At 49.2% G+C, this 6,420-nt stretch overlaps 1 long non-coding RNA gene across 1 annotated transcript; it reads right to left on the reverse strand.

Moving 5' to 3' along the window:
• Positions 1-71: 71 nt before the first annotated feature.
• Positions 72-5,748, reverse strand: LOC109026871 (uncharacterized). The gene is made up of 3 exons (XR_002005924.4): positions 5,652-5,748; positions 3,553-3,641; positions 72-434 (listed from the first exon to the last, which is right to left on the reverse strand). It is a non-coding gene; the product is annotated as an uncharacterized lncRNA (long non-coding RNA).
• Positions 5,749-6,420: the final 672 nt, after the last annotated feature.

Here is a 6,420-nt window from a genome sequence, read left to right on the forward strand (position 1 = left end):
TCAGGTAGTATCTTTATACCAGTGTGAAAACAGACTAATACAGCCAGGAAATGAACCAGGGACTCTAAATGTGTTATGTTCACATCATTATTTTATTTAGAGTTACAGGGGATTAAAAAAGTTAGCAGGGCAACTATTTTTTTAATGACACTGATATGGTTTGGATTTGTGTCCCCACTCAAATCTCATGTCGAATTGTAATCCCCACTGTTGGAGGAGGAGCCTGGTGGGAGGTGACTGGATCAGGGCGCAGAATTCCCCCTTGCTGTTCTCATGATAGTGAGTTCTCACAAGATCCAGTTGTTCAAAAGTATGTAGCACCTCCCCACTGCCTTCCTCCTGCTCCTGCCACGAAGCCGCTGCCTGCTTCCTCTTTGCCTTCCGCTGTGATTGTAAGTTTCCTGAGGCCTCCCCAGCCATCCTTCCTGTACAGTCTGTGGAATAGTGAGCCAATTAAACCTCTTTTCTTTATAAATTACTCAGTCTCCAGTGTTTCTTTATAGCAACGTGAGAAAGGACTAATACAGACCCCCTTTCTTTCTGAACAGTTTCTCTGGTTAGATCACAGATCACTGCAGAAATATGGGATCAGCAGAATCAGCCCCCAAAGATGTCCACCTCTTAATCCCCAGAACCTGTGAGAATTAGGTTGCTAATCAACTGAGTTTAAAATGCAGAGATTAGGTCAGGAGTGGTGGCTCACACCTGTCATCCCAACACTTTGGGAGGCTTAGGTGGGTGGATCACCTGAGGTCAGGAGTTCGAGACCAGCCTGACCAACATGGAGAAACCCCGTCCCTACTAAAAATACAAAAATTAGCCAGGCATGGTGGCACATACCTGTAATCCCAGCTACTCAGGAGACTGAGGCAGGAGAATCGGTTGAACCCAGGAGGCGGAGGTTGCAGTGAGCCGAGATCATGCCATTGCACTCCAGCCCGGGCAAGAGCAAAACTCTGTCTCAAAAAAAAAAAAAAAAATGCAGAGGTTATCCTAGATTATCTGGGTGGGCCTTCAACCGAACCCAGGTTCAGCTGCTTGCCACCCAAAAGCCAGACATGAGCAGTAAGTTTGGACAGAGGAAAAGCAGGTTTATTCAGGAAGCCAGCAAAACCAGGAAGATGGTGAACTAGTGTTCAAAAGTAACAACTCCAATTTTTTAGGCTAGCCAGAGGGTTTTTGTGGGAAGGGGATACGGGGAAGAGGAGGGCGTTGGGATCTAGAGGTGATGAAGGACCACAGACATCTGGACATCAGTCAGGGTCAGAAGAGGTTGAGAACTTATTTGTCCTTGGTCCGGTCACAGTGTGCCTGTAAACTGTCAATAAAACATAGCTAGTTGTTTACAGACTTCGCCTTTAATCCCAGAGTTTCAAAAACTACATGATTGCTGTTTTGCATTTTGTCTCAGTGCTCTAAAATTATCCTAGCAGACGTGCAGGAATGAGTAAAGGCCTCTTAAACACAAATGGAGGGAGTGATGTTTGTTCTTTGCTTCTTCACTGTTACAGGCCTAATGTAACCTCAAGTGCTGGAAGTCAGAAAATGACACCCCAAAATATGGCGCTTTGACATGCTAAGTACAGTCATCCCTCAGTATCCATGCAGGATTGGTTCCAGCACCCCTGCAGGTACCAAAATCTAAGGATGCTCAATTTCCTTATATCATATTTGCATGTTATCTGTACATATCCTCCCATATACCTTACAGCATCTCTAGATTACTTATAATACCTAACACAACATAAATGCTATGTAAATAGTTATATTTTTAAATGTGTATTTTTTTTTTGGAGACCGAGTCTCGCTCTGTCGCCCAGCTCACTGCAACCTCTGCCTCCCGAGTTCAAGCGATTATCCTGCCTCAGCTTCCCAAGTAGCTGGGATTACAGCCAGGCACCACCAGGCCTGGCTAATTTTTGTATTTTTAGTAGAGACGAGGTTTCACCATGTTGGCCAGGCTGATCTCAAAACTCCTGACCTCGACCGATCCACTCGCCTCAGCCTCCCAAAGTGCTGGGATTACAGGCATGAGCTGCCATGCCTAGCCAGTATTATTTGTAAATGTTGTATTGTTATGATTGTTTTTTAATGTTTTCCGTTAGCAATTGGTTGAATCTGCAGATGTAGAATGCACCGATGCAGAGGGCTGTATTTTGAACTGAAGAAGCAGCCTCAGGACGAAGGTCTCTCTGCCCTTCTCCAGTCTCCATCCTGTGTCTCCATCCTTTCTTTCCCAAAGCACAGGGAGGGGCTTTCCTGAAGCTTAGATAAGGGGAAGTTCCTCCAGAAGGAATGAAATTGTCTTGTCCCCGGAACCCACACTAACCAGAGGAGAGACTAATGCCTTTGTTCCCAGTGCAGCTCCTGCCCTCACCCTCCATTGCTGGTCGCCACCACCCTCCAGGAGCCTGTAAGCCCCTAATTCTTTCTGTAGCTCAAAATGCTATTTAAGCTTCAACCATCCGGTCCTTCTTGGAGGCGCCTACCCTGTGTGACCCCTATGCACATGCACCTCATAAATGTGTGTCTTTCCTCCTGCTCATCTGTCTCCTGCTGAGTGCATTTTTCAGGCTCGAATATTGAACCTCCAGGAGAGAGAGAGAAGGTTCTGTCACTCCTACACAAGGATCCTTATATATAGAAGAGGGAGGCAAAACAAGAGTGTCAGAGTGAGACAGCACCAGAAAGACTCCACCAGCCATTTCGCTGGCTTTGAAGGCGGAGGAAGAGGCCACAAGCCGGGGGATCCAGGCAGCCTCCAAAAGCTGGAAAAGGAAAGGAGGTAGGTTCTCCCCTAGAGCCTCTGGAAGGAACGCAGCCCGGCCAACACATTGACTTTAGCCTCTGCGAGCCCAGAAGGATCCAAGACAGGTCTCAATCCATCTAGAAAGTTCATTTTGCCAAGGTTAAGAATGTGCTCATCACACAGCCTCAGGAAGTCCTGACGACATGTGCCCAAGGAGGTCAGGGCACGGCGTGGTTTTACACATTTTAGGGAGACATGAGACATCAATCAGATACACTTAAAATATACATTGGATCAGTTCAGAAGGCGGGATGACTTGAAGCAGTGGGAGGGGAGGGCTTCCAGGATATAAGTAGATTTAAATTGTTTCTCAGCCCAGCGTGGTGGCTCATGCCTGTAATCCCAGCACTTTGGGAGGCCGAGGTGGGAGGATCACCTGAAGTCAGGAGTTCGAGACCCACCTGGCCAATATGGTGAAACCCCATCCCTACTAAAAATACAAAAAATTAGCCAGGTGTGGTGGCGCATGCCTGTAATCCCGGTTACTCGGGAGGCCGAGGGAGGAGAATCGCTTGAACCCAGGAGGCAGAGGGTGCAGTGAGCCGAGATCACGCCATTGCACTCCAGCCTAGACAACAGAGCGAGACTCCCTCTCAGAAAAAAATAATAATAGTAAAATAATAAATTAAGAAATAAAATGTTTCTGATTGGCAATTGGTTGAAAGAGTTATTATCCATAGAAAGGAGTGTCTGGGTTATGGTAAGAAGTTGTAGAGACCAGAGTTTTATCATGCAGATGATACCTCCAGGTCGCAGGCTTCATAGAGAGTAGATCATGAATGTTTCTTATCAGATGAAGTCTGTGTTGATGTTCAATGTTAGTCAGCTTTTCCTGAATTCCAAAAGGGAGGAGGGCATAATGAGGAGTGCCCTGGCCAAGAGGAGGGAATCCATTCAGATGGTTGGGGGGAACTTCGAATTTTATTTTATTAATTTGTGTTTTTGTTTTTGTTTTTTTGAGATGGAGTCTCGCTGTGTCGCCCAGGCTGGAGTGCAGTGGTGCCATCTCAGCTCACTGCAAGCTCCGCCTCCTGGGTTCACGCCATTCGTCTGCCTCAGCTCCCAAGTAGCACCGCTACCATGCCTGGCTAATTTTTTCTGTTTTTAGTAGAGACAGGGTTTCACCGTGTTAGCCACGATGGTCTCGATCTCCTGACCTCGTGATCCGCCCGCCTCGGCCTCCCAAAATGCTGAGATTATAGGTGTGAGCCACCGCGCCCAGCCAGAATTTTATTTTTGATTTACACCTTCAAGAGACCATTTTGGACCTCCAACCTCCAGAACTGTAAGATGATAAATCCGTGTTGTTTTAAGCCGTGAAGTGTGTGGTGACAGCAGGCGTAGGAAACTGACACATGCAATCCTGTTAGAGCTGCTGTGTCCAGGCACTGTGATGCTCAGTGCTCCCCATATGTGAGCTCATATCCCCATTAACAGATGAGGGAAACTGAGGCTCGGAGCAGTGAAACATCTTGTCCAAGGGCTCACCACTGATCCAAATGCAAACGCAGGCCCAGTAGACCTCAGAGCCCATGAACTTACCTTCTGTCCCTTGCTGGACTCAAAACCCTGGGCCAGGAGTCCCAGGGGCAGGCATGAGCAGGCATGGCCCTGGGAAGTTCAGGCCCCAGGAAAAGGGCTCCCTCCCAGAGCTGCAGGTGCCACATGAGGAGGGGCTGACACAGCAGGCCACCAGGCACAGAGGTGCTTCTCCACCCAGCTGCCTCGGTTTCCTCCTCCTGCTCCCTGAACGCCCCCAGATCGTCTCAAAAGAGCAGCTGCCCAAAGACACCTCCTGCTCTGGTTGTGATCTGGGCGAGGGTGCTGCAGGATCTCAGGCCGTGGCAGAGCTGCCTCCCAAGACCACCTTGAAATCCGTCCCTGTCTAGCAAGATTTTATGGTGTCCAGTTCCAGGTGGGAGCTTGCCACACTGAGACACCCATGACCTTCCCATCTTCAACAGAAGGGAAGTAGATGGGGGGTGTGGCAGATGGACCCCTTTGTTGGTCCATCTCTGCTCCAGCCTCCGTGGCTGTATAGAGGATGCCGTGGGCGAGCCGTGGCCCCTGCTTTGTCCTCTGAAGTTTGAGGAGAAGGTGGGGACGGACACATGCACCCCCTCCAGCTAGGAGGAGGAGTTTAATCTATTGCCCACTGAGGCCTCCCAAGTGTCCCAAACAGCATCTAACATGAGCCGCATCTAACATGAGCCGCATTTGACAGAGGGGTTTTCACTGAATGAATGAGTGTGGGGACGAGGCAGGGGAAGGTGGGGATTCAAAGGACCCCAGTCCCTAAGCCCAGCCCAACATGGTGGTCAGCCAAGGCTGTTTCCTTCCACCTTGCCCTCTGTGCCCACTGCACTGTGCATGCCCCCTCTTCTCGTGAACCATTCACCCCACACCTCCAGCCCATGCCAGGCAAAGAGTGTCTGCCTCACACCGCCTCCTACTCTCCATGTTCCTCCACGGGCTCCTCTGTGCAGCACCCTGACACTGGACGTCACCGTAGGGGCAGCTTCCCGAAACTTCCCGATTCATCTCAGACTCTTCTTCTCAGACTCTTCTCAGCCTGCATTTCATCATCCACTAGGTGTTCATCCACACAGCCACCCCCAGGGCCGGCCCAGCCCCTTTCCCTGCCTATCAGGGACAGGCAGCACATGGGGTGAGGGTCTCGCCTGGGCAAGCCTGGAAGCACAGCGGTGCCTGCAGGATGGGCCAGGCTCTTCTCAGCTTCCTCGCTCTCTGTGAGACCTCGGAGCCCAATGGGCCTTGAGTCCTGCCTCCCCTTCCCGACCCAGACCTTGGCAAATCACCCTCCGAGCCTCAGTTTCCTCACCTCTAAATTGAAGATCGCACCTGTGGACTTCTCATGGGGCCTGACACAGAGCTGGCTTCTCTTTGTGGCTTGTGTCTACTAAATTATAAGCTCCTGAGGACGAGAATCAGGCACAGAGAAACAAAATCATTTTATCATTAGCTTCCATTTCTTTAACACCCACCTTGTACCAGGCAAATATCTCAATCAGTTCATACAAATAACCATGTGAGAGCCTGATCCTGTCTTATAGGCAAACACTGAGGCCCAAAAAATGAAGTAACTTCACGGCTAAGTGCATCTCCAAGAGAAATGAAAACACATATCCGCATAGGAGCTTGTACATGCATGTTCATAGCAGCACGACTCTTTTTTTCTTTTTTTTTAGATGGAGTTTTGCTCTTGTTGCCCAGGCTGGAGTGCAATGGCATGACCTCTGCTCACTGCAACCTCTGCCTCCCGGGTTCAAGTGATTCTCCTGCCTCAGTCTCCCGAGTAGCTGGGATTACAGGCATGTGCCACCACGCCTGGCTAATTTTGTATTTCTAGTAGAAACGGGGTTTCTCCATGTTGGTCAGGTGGTCTTGAAGTCCTGACCTCAGGTGATCCGCCCACCTCGGCCTCCCAAAGTGCTGGGATTACAGGCATGAGCCACCGCGCCGGGCCAGCATCACAACTCTTAACCAAAAAGTGGAAGTAATTCAAGTTTTTCATCAATGGATGCATGAATAAACAAAATGTGATTTATCCATGTGATGAAATATTATTCAGCCTTAAAAAGGAATTATTC

This window comes from Gorilla gorilla, chromosome 4 (genome assembly GCF_029281585.2).
Source record: "Gorilla gorilla gorilla isolate KB3781 chromosome 4, NHGRI_mGorGor1-v2.1_pri, whole genome shotgun sequence".
Lineage (NCBI taxonomy): Eukaryota > Metazoa > Chordata > Mammalia > Primates > Hominidae > Gorilla > Gorilla gorilla.